The sequence below is a fragment of the Somniosus microcephalus genome, chromosome 26 (assembly GCF_052327205.1).
Source record: "Somniosus microcephalus isolate GS21.2 chromosome 26, FLI_Smic_1.0, whole genome shotgun sequence".
Classification (NCBI taxonomy): domain Eukaryota; kingdom Metazoa; phylum Chordata; class Chondrichthyes; order Squaliformes; family Somniosidae; genus Somniosus; species Somniosus microcephalus.
The window spans coordinates 53,014,497-53,028,601 of record NC_141012.1 but is presented as its reverse complement, the minus strand read 5'-3'; the positions used below and the strand labels follow the sequence as shown (position 1 = coordinate 53,028,601).

The following is a 14,105-nucleotide window of genomic DNA, read 5'->3' as shown; positions in this document are numbered from 1 at the left end:
GGGAGGGATGGGCGGCGCAGACACGATGGGCCGAAGGGCCTCTTTCTGTGCTGTAAAACTCTATGACTCGATGACATCACGGTGGGTAATCCAGTCCCCATCGCATCACGGTTGGTAATCAAGTCCCCATTACATCACGGTGGGTAATCCAGTCCCCATTACATCATGGTGGGTAATCCAGTCCCCATTACATCACGGTGGGTAATCCAGTCCCCATTGCATCACGGTGGGTAATCCAGTCCCCATTACATCACGGTGGGTAATCCAGTCCCCATTACATCACAGTGGGTAATCCAGTCCCCATTATATCACGGTAGGTAATCCAGTCCCCATTACATCACGGTTGGTAATCCAGTCCCCATTACATCACGGTGGGTAATCCAGTCCCCATTACATCATGTTAGGTAATCCAGTCCCCATTACATCACAGCGGGTAATCCACTCCCCATTACATCACGGTGGGTAATCCAGTCCCCATTACATCACGGCGGGTAATCCAGTCCGCATTACATCACGGTGGGTAATCCAGTCCGCATTACATCACGGTGGGTAATCCAGTCCCCATTACATCACGGTGGGTAATCCAGCCCCCATTACATCACGTTAGGTAATCCAGTCCCTATTACATCACGGTGGGTAATCCAGTCCCCATTACATCACGGTGGGTAATCCAGTCCCCATTACATCATGTTAGGTAATCCATTCCCCATTACATCACGGCGGGTAATCCAGTCCCCATTACATCACGGTGGGTAATCCACTCCCCATTACATCACGGTGGGTAATCTACTCACGACTACATCAGGGTCGGTAATCCACTCCCCATGACATCACGGTTGGTAATCCAGTCCCCATTACATCACGGCGGGTAATCCAGTCCCCATTACATCACGGCGGGTAATCCAGTCCGCATTAAATCACGGTGGGTAATCCAGTCCGCATTACATCACGGTGGGTAATCCAGTCCCCATTACATCACGGTGGGTAATCCAGCCCCCATTACATCACGTTAGGTAATCCAGTCCCTATTACATCACGGTGGGTAATCCAGTCCCCATTACATCACGGTGGGTAATCCAGTCCCCATTACATCACGGTGGGTAATCCAGTCCCCATTACATCACGGTGGGTAATCCAGTCCCCATTACATCACGGTGGGTAATCCAGTCCCCATTACATCATGTTAGGTAATCCATTCCCCATTACATCACGGCGGGTAATCCAGTCCCCATTACATCACGGTGGGTAATCCACTCCCCATTACATCACGGTGGGTAATCTACTCACGACTACATCAGGGTCGGTAATCCACTCCCCATGACATCACGGTTGGTAATCCAGTCCCCATTACATCACAGTGGGTAATCCAGTCCCCATTACATCACGGTGGGTAATCCAGTCCCCATTACATCACAGTGGGTAATCCAGTCCCCATTACATCACAGTGGGTAATCCAGTCCCCATTACATCACGGTGGGTAATCCAGTCCCCATTACATCATGGTGGGTAATCCAGTCCCCATTACATCACAGTGGGTAATCCAGTCCCCATTACATCACGGTGGGTAATCCATTCCCCATTACATCACAGTGGGTAATCCAGTCCCCATTACATCACGGTGGGTAATCCAGTCCCCATTACACCACGGTGGGTAATCCAGTCCCCATTACATCACGGTGGGTAATCCAGTCCCCATTACATCACGGTGGGTAATCCAGTCCCCATTACATCACGGTGGGTAATCCATTCCCCATTACATCACGGTGGGTAATCCAGTCCCCATTACATCACGGTGGGTAATCCAGTCCCCATTACATCACAGTGGGTAATCCAGTCCCCATTACATCACAGTGGGTAATCCAGTCCCCATTACATCACGGTGGGTAATCCAGTCCCCATTACATCACGGTGGGTAATCCAGTCCCCATTACATCACAGTGGGTAATCCAGTCCCCATTACATCACGGTGGGTAATCCAGTCCCCATTACATCACAGTGGGTAATCCAGTCCCCATTACATCACGGTGGGTAATCCAGTCCCCATGACATCACGGTGGGTAATCCAGTCCCCATTACATCACGGTGGGTAATCCAGTCCCCATTACATCACGGTGGGTAATCCATTCCCCATTACATCACGGTGGGTAATCCAGTCCCCATTACATCACAGTGGGTAATCCAGTCCCCATTACATCACGGTGGGTAATCCAGTCCCCATTACATCATGTTAGGTAATCCAGTCCCCATTACATCACAGTGGGTAATCCAGTCCCCATTACATCACGGTGGGTAATCCATTCCCCATTACATCACGGTGGGTAATCCAGTCCCCATTACATCACGGTGGGTAATCCAGTCCCCATTACATCACAGTGGGTAATCCAGTCCCCATTACATCACGTTAGGTAATCCAGTCCCTATTACATCACGGTGGGTAATCCAGTCCCCATTACACCACGGTGGGTAATCCAGTCCCTATTACATCATGGTGGGTAATCCAGTCCCCATTACATCACGGTAGGTAATCCAGTCCCTATTACATCACGGTGGGTAATCCAGTCCCCATTACATCACGGTGGGTAATCCAGTCCCCATTACATCACGGTGGGTAATCCAGTCCCCATTACATCACGTTAGATAATCCACTCCCCATTACATCACGGTGTGTAATCCAGTCCCCATTACATCACGGTGGGTAATCCAGTCCCTATTACATCACAGTGGGTAATCCAGTCCCCATTACATCACGGTGGGTAATCCAGTCCCCATTACATCACGGTGGGTAATCCAGTCCCCATTACATCACGGTGGGTAATCCAGTCCCTATTACATCACAGTGGGTAATCCAGTCCCCATTGCATCACGGTGGGTAATCCAGTCCCCATTGCATCACAGTGGGTAATCCAGTCCCCATTACATCACGGTGGGTAATCCAGTCCCCATTGCATCACGGTGGGTAATCCAGTCCCCATTACAGCACGGTGGGTAATCCAGTCCCCATTACATCACGGTGGGTATTCCAGTCCCCATTACATCACGGTGGGTAATCCAGTCCCCATTACATCACGGTGGGTAATCCAGTCCCCATTACATCACGGTAGGTAATCCAGTCCCCATTACATCACAGTGGGTAATCCATTCCCCATTACATCACGGTGGGTAATCCAGTCCCCATTGCATCACAGTGGGTAATCCAGTCCCCATTACATCACGGTGGGTAATCCAGTCCCCATTACATCACGGTAGGTAATCCAGTCCGCATTACATCACGGTGGGTAATCCAGTCCCCATGACATCACGGTGGGTAATCCAGTCCCCATTACATCACAGTGGGTAATCCAGTCCCCATTACATCACGGTGGGTAATCCAGTCCCCATTACATCACGGTGGGTAATCCAGTCCCCATTACATCACGGTGGGTAATCCAGCCCCCATTACATCACGTTAGGTAATCCAGTCCCTATTACATCATGGTGGGTAATCCAGTCCCCATTACATCACGGTGGGTAATCCATTCCCCATTACATCACGGTGGGTAATCCAGTCCCTATTACATCACGGTAGGTAATCCAGTCCGCATTACATCACGGTGGGTAATCCAGTCCCCATGACATCACGGTGGGTAATCCAGTCCCCATTACATCACAGTGGGTAATCCAGTCCCCATTACATCACGGTGGGTAATCCAGTCCCCATTACATCACGGTGGGTAATCCAGCCCCCATTACATCACGTTAGGTAATCCAGTCCCTATTACATCATGGTGGGTAATCCAGTCCCCATTACATCACGGTGGGTAATCCAGTCCCCATTACATCACGGTGGGTAATCCAGCCCCCATTACATCACGTTAGGTAATCCAGTCCCTATTACATCATGGTGGGTAATCCAGCCCCCATTACATCACGTTAGGTAATCCAGTCCCTATTACATCACGGTGGGTAATCCAGTCCCCATTACATCACGGTGGGTAATCCAGTCCCCATTACATCATGTTAGGTAATCCAGTCCCCATTACATCACAGCGGGTAATCCACTCCCCATTACATCACGGTGGGTAATCCAGTCCCCATTACATCACGGCGGGTAATCCAGTCCGCATTACATCACGGTGGGTAATCCAGTCCGCATTACATCACGGTGGGTAATCCAGTCCCCATTACATCACGGTGGGTAATCCAGTCCCCATTACAGCACGGTGGGTAATCCAGTCCCCATTACAGCACGGTGGGTAATCCAGTCCCCATTACAGCACGGTGGGTAATCCAGTCCCCATTACATCACGGTGGGTAATCCAGTCCCTTTATATCACAGTGGGTAATCCAGTCCCCATTACATCACGGTGGGTAATCCAGTCCCTTTATATCACAGTGGGTAATCTAGTCCCCATTACATCACGGTGGGTAATCCAGTCCCCACTAAGGTGGTCATGGAAAAAGACAAAGACGGCCCGGAAATCAGGGTTCTAAATTGGGGGAAGGCCGATTTTAATAAGATAAGACAGGATCTGGCAAAAGTGGACTGGGAGCAGCTACTTATAGGAAAATCCACATCAAAACAGTGGGAGGCTTTCAGAAGGGAAATAGAGAGAGTACAACACCAACATGTTCCTGTAAAGGTCAAGGGTGGGACCAACAAGCAAAGGGAACCTTGGATGACAAAGGATATACAAAAATGCATTAGGAAAAAAAGGGGGGCTTTTGGCAGTTACAAAAGACAAAAGATGGTGGAAGCCCTAGAGGAGTATAAGAGGTGCAGGGGCATACTTAAAAAGGAAATTAGGAGGGCGAGGAGGGGCCATGAAATAACACTGGCGAGCAAAATAAAGGAAAATCCTAAGATGTTTTATAAGTATATTAAGGGCAAGAGGATAACCAGGGAAAGGGTAGGGCCCATTAGGGACCAAAGTGGCAAGCTGTGTGTAGAGCCAGATGAAGTAGGTGGGGTTTTAAATGAATTTTTTGCCTCAGTGTTCACTATGGAGAAAGACGATGTAGACATAGAAGTCGGGCAAGGGGACTGTGACATACTTGAACATATTAGCATCGAGAGGGAGGAGGTACTAGCGGTTTTAGCAGGCCAAAAAGTGGATAAATCCCCAGGCCCGGACGAGATGTATCCCAGGCTGTTGTGTGAGGCAAAGGAGGAGATTGCAGGGGCTCTGACACAAATTTTCAGAACCTCTCTGGCCACAGGGGATGTACCAGAGGACTGGAGAACAGCTAATGTAGTACCATTATTCAAGAAGGGTAGCAGGGATAAACCAGGGAATTACAGGCCAGTGAGCCTAACATCTGTGGTAGGGAAATTATTGGAAAAAATTCTGAGGGACAAAATTAGTCTCCACTTGGAGAGGCAAGGATTAATCGGGGATAGTCAGCATGGCTTTGTCAAGGGTAAATCATGTCTGACCAATCTGATTGAATTTTTCGAGGGGGTGACTAAGTGTGTGGATGAGGGAAATGCTGTGGATGTGGTTTACATGGACTTCAGTAAAGCTTTTGACAAGGTCCCGCATAGGAGACTGGTCAAGAAGGTAAGAGCCCATGGGATCCAGGGGGCCTTGGCGCGTTGGATCCTAAACTGGCTGAGTGGCAGGAGGCAGAGGGTGATGGTCGAAGGTTGCTTTTGTGACTGGAAGCCTGTGTCCAGTGGGGTACCTCAGGGATCGGTGCTGGGTCCCTTGCTGTTTGTCATCTACATTAATGATTTGGATGAGAATGTAAAGGGTATGATCAGTAAGTTCGCGGATGACACGAAAATGAGTGGGGTGGTAAATTGCGAGGAGGAAAGCCTCAGGCTACAGGACAATATTAACGGGTTGGTCAGATGGGCGGAAAAGTGGCAAATGGAATTTAACCCGGAAAAGTGCGAGGTGATGCATTTTGGACGGACAAATAAGGCAAGGGAATACACAATGAGTGGTAGGACCCTAGGAAGTACAGAGGGTCAGAGGGACCTTGGTGTACATGTACATAGATCCCTGAAGGCAGCAGAACAGGTAGATAAGGTGGTTAAAAAGGCATATGGGATACTTGCCTTCATTAGCCGAGGCATAGAATATAAGAGCAGGGAGGTTATGATGGAGCTGTACAAAACGCTGGTGAGGCCACAGCTGGAGTACTGTGTGCAGTTCTGGTCGCCTCACTATAGGAAGGATGTGATTGCTTTGGAGAGGGTGCAGAGAAGATTCACCAGGATGTTACCTGGGATGGAGTGCCTCAGCTATGAAGAGAGACTGGACAGGCTGGGGTTGTTTTCCTTGGAGCAAAGAAGGCTAAGGGGGGACCTGATTGAGGTGTACAAAATGATGAGGGGCATAGATAGGGTAGATAAAGAGGAACTTTTCCCTTAGTAGGGGGGTCAATAACAAGGGGGCACAGATTCAGGGTAAGGGGCAGGAGATTTAGGGGGGATTTGAGGAGGAACTTTTTCACCCAGAGGGTGGTTGGAAGCTGGAACTCACTGCCTGAAAGGGTGGTAGAGGCAGGAACCCTCACAACATTCAAGAAGCATTTGGATGAGCACTTGAAATGCCATGGCTATGGACCAAATGCTGGAAAATGGGATTAGACTGGACAGGGAGGGATGGGCGGCGCAGACACGATGGGCCGAAGGGCCTCTTTCTGTGCTGTAAAACTCTATGACTCGATGACATCACGGTGGGTAATCCAGTCCCCATCGCATCACGGTTGGTAATCAAGTCCCCATTACATCACGGTGGGTAATCCAGTCCCCATTACATCATGGTGGGTAATCCAGTCCCCATTACATCACGGTGGGTAATCCAGTCCCCATTGCATCACGGTGGGTAATCCAGTCCCCATTACATCACGGTGGGTAATCCAGTCCCCATTACATCACAGTGGGTAATCCAGTCCCCATTATATCACGGTAGGTAATCCAGTCCCCATTACATCACGGTTGGTAATCCAGTCCCCATTACATCACAGTGGGTAATCCAGTCCCCATTATATCACGGTAGGTAATCCAGTCCCAATTACATCATGGTGGGTAATCCAGTCCCTATTACATCATGGTGGGTAATCCAGTCCCCATTACATCACGGTGCGTAATCCAGTCCCCATTACATCACAGTTGGTAATCCAGTCCCTATTACATCATGGTGGGTAATCCAGTCCCTATTTCATCACGGTGGGTAATCCAGTCACTAGTTCATCACGGTGGGTAATCCAGTCCCTATTACATCACGGTTGGTAATCCAGTCCCTATTACATCATGGTGGGTAATCCAGTCCCTATTTCATCACGGTGGGTAATCCAGTCCCTATTTCATCACGGTGGGTAATCCAGTCCCCATTACATCATGTTAGGTAATCCACTCCCCATTACATCACGGCGGGTAATCCAGTCCCCATTACATCACGGTGGGTAATCCAGTCCCCATTACATCACGGTAGGTAATCCAGTCCCCATTACATCATGCTGGGTAATCCAGTCCCCATTACATCACGGTGGGTAATCCAGTCCCCATTACATCACAGTGGGTAATCCAGTCCCCATTACATCACGGTGGGTAATCCAGTCCCCATTACATCACAGTGGGTAATCCAGTCCCCATTACATCACAGTGGGTAATCCAGTCCCCATTACATCACGGTGGGTAATCCAGCCCCCATTACATCATGGTGGGTAATCCAGTCCCCATTACATCACAGTGGGTAATCCAGTCCCCATTACATCACGGTGGGTAATCCAGTCCCTATTACATCACGGTGGGTAATCCAGTCCCCATTACATCACGGTGGGTAATCCAGTCCCCATTACATCATGGTGGGTAATCCAGTCCCCATTACATCACGGTAGGTAATCCAGTCCCTATTACATCACAGTGGGTAATCCAGTCCCCATTACATCACAGTGGGTAATCCAGTCCCCATTACATCACAGTGGGTAATCCAGTCCCCATTACATCACGGTGGGTAATCCAGTCCCCATTACATCACAGTGGGTAATCCAGTCCCCATTACATCACGGTGGGTAATCCAGTCCCCATTACATCACAGTGGGTAATCCAGTCCCCATTACATCATGGTGGGTAATCCAGTCCCCATGACATCACAGTGGGTAATCCAGTCCCCATTACATCACAGTGGGTAATCCAGTCCCCATTACATCATGGTGGGTAATCCAGTCCCCATTACATCATGGTGGGTAATCCAGTCCCCATTACATCACAGTGGGTAATCCAGTCCCCATTACATCACGGTGGGTAATCCAGTCCCCATTACATCACGGTGGGTAATCCAGTCCCCATTACATCACAGTGGGTAATCCAGTCCCCATTACATCACGGTGGGTAATCCAGTCCCCATTACATCACAGTGGGTAATCCAGTCCCCATTACATCACATTGGGTAATCCAGTCCCCATTACATCACGGTGGGTAATCCAGTCCCCATTACATCACGGTGGGTAATCCAGTCCCCATTACATCACAGTGGGTAATCCAGTCCCCATTACACCACGGAGGGTAATCCAGTCCCCATTACATCACGGAGGGTAATCCAGTCCCCATTACATCACGGAGGGTAATCTAGTTCCCATTACATCACGGCGGGTAATCCAGTCCCCATTACATCACAGTGGGTAATCCAGTCCCCATTACATCACAGTGGGTAATCCAGTCCCCATTACATCACGGTGGGTAATCCAGTCCCCATTACATCACGGCGGGTTATCCAGTCCCCATTACACCACGGTGGGTAATCCAGTCCCCATTACACCACGGTGGGTAATCCAGCCCCCATTACATCACGGTGGGTAATCCAGTCCCCATTACACCACGGTGGGTAATCTAGTTCCCATTACATCACGGTGGGTAATCCAGTCCCCATTACACCACGGTGGGTAATCTAGTTCCCATTACATCACGGTGGGTAATCCAGTCCCCATTACATCACGGCGGGTAATCTAGTTCCCATTACATCACGGCGGGTAATCCAGTCCCCATTACATCACAGTGGGTAATCCAGTCCCCATTACATCACAGTGGGTAATCCAGTCCCCATTACATCACGGAGGGTAATCCAGTCCCCATTACATCACGGAGGGTAATCTAGTTCCCATTACATCACGGCGGGTAATCCAGTCCCCATTACATCACAGTGGGTAATCCAGTCCCCATTACATCACAGTGGGTAATCCAGTCCCCATTACATCACGGTGGGTAATCCAGTCCCCATTACATCACGGCGGGTAATCCAGTCCCCATTACATCACAGTGGGTAATCCAGTCCCCATTACACCACGGTGGGTAATCCAGTCCCCATTACACCACGGTGGGTAATCCAGCCCCCATTACATCATGGTGGGTAATCCAGTCCCCATTACACCACGGTGGGTAATCCAGTCCCCATTACATCACGGTGGGTAATCCAGTTCCCATTACATCACGGCGGGTAATCCAGTCCCCATTACATCACGGCGGGTAATCCAGTCCCCATTACACCACGGTGGGTAATCCAGTCCCCATTACACCACGGTGGGTAATCCAGCCCCCATTACATCACGGTGGGTAATCCAGTTCCCATTACATCACGGAGGGTAATCCAGTCCCCATTACATCACGGTGGGTAATCCAGTTCCCATTACATCACGGAGGGTAATCCAGTCCCCATTACATCACGGTGGGTAATCCAGTCCCCATTACACCACGGTGGGTAATCCAGTCCCCATTACATCACAGTGGGTAATCCAGTCCCCATTACATCACGGTGGGTAATCCAGTCCCCATTACATCATGGTGGGTAATCTAGTTCCCATTACATCATGGTGGGTAATCCAGTCCCCATTACATCACAGTGGGTAATCTAGTTCCCATTACATCACGGTGGGTAATCCAGTCCCCATTACATCACGGTGGGTAATCCAGTTCCCATTACATCACGGAGGGTAATCCAGTCCCCATTACATCACGGTGGGTAATCCAGTCCCCATTACACCACGGTGGGTAATCCAGTCCCCATTACATCACAGTGTGTAATCCAGTCCCCATTACATCACGGTGGGTAATCCAGTCCCCATTACATCACGGAGGGTAATCCAGTCCCCATTACACCACGGTGGGTAATCCAGTCCCCATTACATCACGGTGGGTAATCCAGTCCCCATTACATCACGGTGGGTAATCCAGTCCCCATTACATCACAGAGGGTAATCCAGTCCCCATTACATCACGGCGGGTAATCCAGTCCCCATTACACCACGGAGGGTAATCTAGTTCCCATTACATCACGGTGGGTAATCCAGTCCCCATTACATCACGGCGGGTAATCCAGTCCCTATTACATCACGGTAGGTAATCCAGTCCCCATTACACCACGGTGGGTAATCTAGTTCCCATTACATCACGGCGGGTAATCCAGTCCCCATTACACCACGGTGGGTAATCCAGTCCCCATTACATCACGGCGGGTAATCCAGTCCCTATTACATCACGGTAGGTAATCCAGTCCCCATTACATCACAGTGGGTAATCCAGTCCCCATTACACCACGGTGGGTAATCCAGTCCCCATTACATCACGGTGGGTAATCTAGTTCCCATTACATCACGGTGGGTAATCCAGTCCCCATTACACCACGGTGGGTAATCCAGTCCCCATTACATCACGGTGGGTAATCCAGTCCCCATTACATCACGGTGAGTAATCCAGTCCCCATTACATCACGGTGAGTAATCCAGTCCCCATTACACCACGGTGGGTAATCTAGTCCCCATTACACCACGGTGGGTAATCCAGTCCCCATTACACCACGGTGGGTAATCCAGTCCCCATTACATCACGGTGAGTGACTCAGTGCTATGATCAGCTATCAGCAGTTTCTGAGCTTTGCTCCTGTGCCCCTCCTGCTCAGCATGGCTCAATCTCACTGCTTTAACTACCTGAGCTGTTCGACGAAGTATTGTTCAATTTGTAAAGTTAAACAATCTTTATCAAATAATTAGTCATCCTTTCTGCATTTTATTTTATCCTAACTAGTAATTGGTGTAAAAGCACGTTTGTGTACTCACACTCATACATTCTCCCTGGCGCTCGCTCTCTGCTGTTACTCTCACAGCTAATAACCCAAAAGATTTCAACTTGTTTTGTATTGAATTGTTTCCTTTTCAGACCTCTTTTGTTATAATATTCCAATTATTTCCTGTTGTCCTTTAGAAAGCAATACAAAAATGACGAACTTACTGCGGAATCTGAGAACTTTAGTTCTTTTAGTTGCTTGTTCTGTGTGAGTCAATAACCTTTGGCTCACATACCTGTGTCAGAACTGCTACCAGAGACACCGATCAGGATAACCTTCACACTGCAAACTGACCAGTGTTGTTCAGAGTTTATTGAACTGCTGTGGGCTGCCTGCTCCTTTCAATCTGTTAACTTCCTCACACGTCTCCAGATCCTCCTGAATTTCACAATAACAGGTGCAAACTCTAAGCTACACCTGTCTCCCAGGCACAGATTGCTTGGTTACATCGCCACTCCCTGAACCCGGCCTGATGGAGCACCACCACCTGCTGGGCCAGGCTGGCATTACAGCACACTGCCCTTAAAGTGGAACTCCACCCAGTACAGTAACACTCACTCATCCGGAAAGGCTCCCATCACTTTCTCGAACTGGATCTTTAAGGAATCAAAGATTTTTTCCTCCACTATCCCACCCGGGGACCACTACATGTGTTGGTAACTCTGTGTGAGGAAATTCTTCCCGACATCTGCTTTAAATTGTCCATTAATTGAATCATAGAATGATACAGCACAGAAGGAGGCCATTCAGCCCATCTTGCCTGTGCCGGCTCTTTGTGACAGAGCTATCCAAGTAATCCCATCCCCCTGCTCTTTCGCCATAGTCCTGAAAATGTTTCCTGTCAAGTGTTTATCCAATCCTTACTAGGTTTTGTCTATGGCTTCTTGTTCTGATATCCTGGCAATACCTTCAAGTTCTGGATTAACCTTAACGATGCCATTTAACACCTTGCCTTCTTCGATAAGGTCCCTTCTCTGTCGCCTGTTTGAAGTTCCCAGAGCCGCAGTTTCTCAATCCTATGGAGTTGGGGCCTGACCTCCTGGCTCCTCCCTACGCTGCCTCCACTGAATGTTTCCCACGTGTCCAGAGCTGAACACAGTACTCAGGTGAGCTTTGACCAGGACCCTGTACAGCTTCAGGAAGCAATTTTAACTTTTATTGCCAGATGAAAAATGGCTGAATCACCGTCCATTTTACACCGCGCCTGATTGGAAAAGAGAATATGGTGAGATGTAAAAGGTGCGGGCGATTCGATATCACCTGTTTATTGTCTTTATATAGCGCCTTTAGCATAGTAAATTGTCCCAAGATGCTTCGCAGGAGTGTTATCAAACAACATTCGACACCGAGCCACAAAGGGAGATATTAGGACAGGTGACCAAAAGCTTGGTCAAAGAGGTAGGTTTTAAGGTGCATCTTAAAGGTGGAAAGAGAGGTAGAGAGGCAGAGAGGTTTAGGGAGGGAATTCCAGAGCTCAGGGCCCAGGCAGCTGAAGGCTCGGCTGCCAATGGTGGAGCTGTGGCGGTACCACCGGTTGTCCCTTACATTGAGATACATAATTCCCTTTAACCTACCTGTTTGGGCCGTTGCCCCTTTAACCTACCTGTTTGGGCCGTTGCCCCTTTAAGACGCGCCCTAGCGCGCTGACGTCACGTCACGTACCACGTGACGTACGTGCGGCAGCTGCCGGCCCGACTCGGCCTTCCAGGACGGCCGCCGGCACAGCCCGGCCTCGCGACTTCGGCCGCATCGGCCAGCCGACGGGAGCGACGCGATCTTCCGCTCCCGCGGCAAGCACCGGCTCAGCCTGGCCTCCAGCTCCCGTTCCCGCGCTCGCGACTTCGGCCTCAACGGCCAGCGACGCAATGACGCGCATCATGTGACACCCTAAGCACGGGAAACGTGAACAACGTGATGACGTCACAACACAAACGCAATGACGTCATCACGCTATTCACAGGACTGCGAAATCAGTCCTCGTGGCGTCCCCGCTGGGGAAAGACCTACACCACGGTGCTCCTACAATCAGCCATCTTACCTGCTACCTTACCTGTTGTATTTAACCTGTTCCTGTAAATAAACAACTTATTTATAGTTCGTCGAAGTCGAACTCGATTATTTAGTGGCGATGCACACGAATCGCTACAGAGCGATGAAAATTGGGGATGCACAAGCGGCCAGAATTGGAGGCGTGCAGAGATCGCGGAGGGTTTGTGGGGCTGGAGGAGATTACAGAGCTAGGGAGGGGCGAGGCCATGGAGGGATTTGAAAACAAGGATGAGAATTTTAAAACCAAGGCATTGCTGAACTGGGAGCCAATGTAGGTCAGCGAGCACAGTGGGGGTGAGTTAGGATTTAGGTAGCAGAGTTTTGGATGAGTTGAACTTTATGGAGTGACCCCCCCCCCCCTTAGTGCGACAGCCTCTGACTGACTGTGCTGACCCAGCAATGTAATGAAACATCCTCTTCATTTTACTCAGTGCTGCCCACAATGGCTGGGTGTAATATGATGGCATGCAAATGTGGAAACTTCATCATCTGGTGCATGTCCCATCCTCGACACTGTAGAAACGCTGGGAATGGGGAAGTCAGTGTAATGGAAATCCCCAGGACTGCAGACTCACTCACTCTCTGGCAGGTGAACTTCCTTCTCCCACCTGAGGGACGTGCTTCACATGCCATAAATGGTGCCAGGCCCACCTGAAATATTTACACACTTGTTCAACAGGCCCATATTCAAAGGAGACAAAACAGGCACAGGCAACTACAAGCCCATCAGTCTTACTCCCATTCCATATAAAAGAATAAAATCCATTATCAGGAGCAAACTTGAGGATCATCTGAACTACAACAACACGGTTTAGATGGGGCCGATCCTGCCCGACCAACCTCCCTCATCTCTTTGAGAAAAGGACAACTAATTCGGCTGTGGTAATCCCCATGATATTGTGTACTTAGACTACCAAAAATAATTTCATAAAATTCATCATGAAAGGTTGCTAGTTAGGCTCAAAGCTGTGGGGAGTCAGGACCAAACTTGGCATTGATAAGTATTTGGCT

General features: G+C 49.4%; 1 protein-coding gene across 2 annotated transcripts in view; it reads right to left on the bottom strand.

Moving 5' to 3' along the window:
- Positions 1–11,491, bottom strand: part of tmem45b (transmembrane protein 45B) — a 78,567-nt gene extending 67,076 nt beyond the window's left edge. The window contains exon 1 of one of the 2 annotated variants that reach the window (XM_085968185.1): positions 11,210–11,491. The gene's annotated coding sequence lies outside the window, so the exon portion shown is untranslated. The remainder of the gene's footprint in view (positions 1–11,209) is intronic. The other variant, XM_085968186.1, reaches the window with a different exon arrangement.
- Between the last annotated feature and the right edge of the window lie 2,614 nt (positions 11,492–14,105).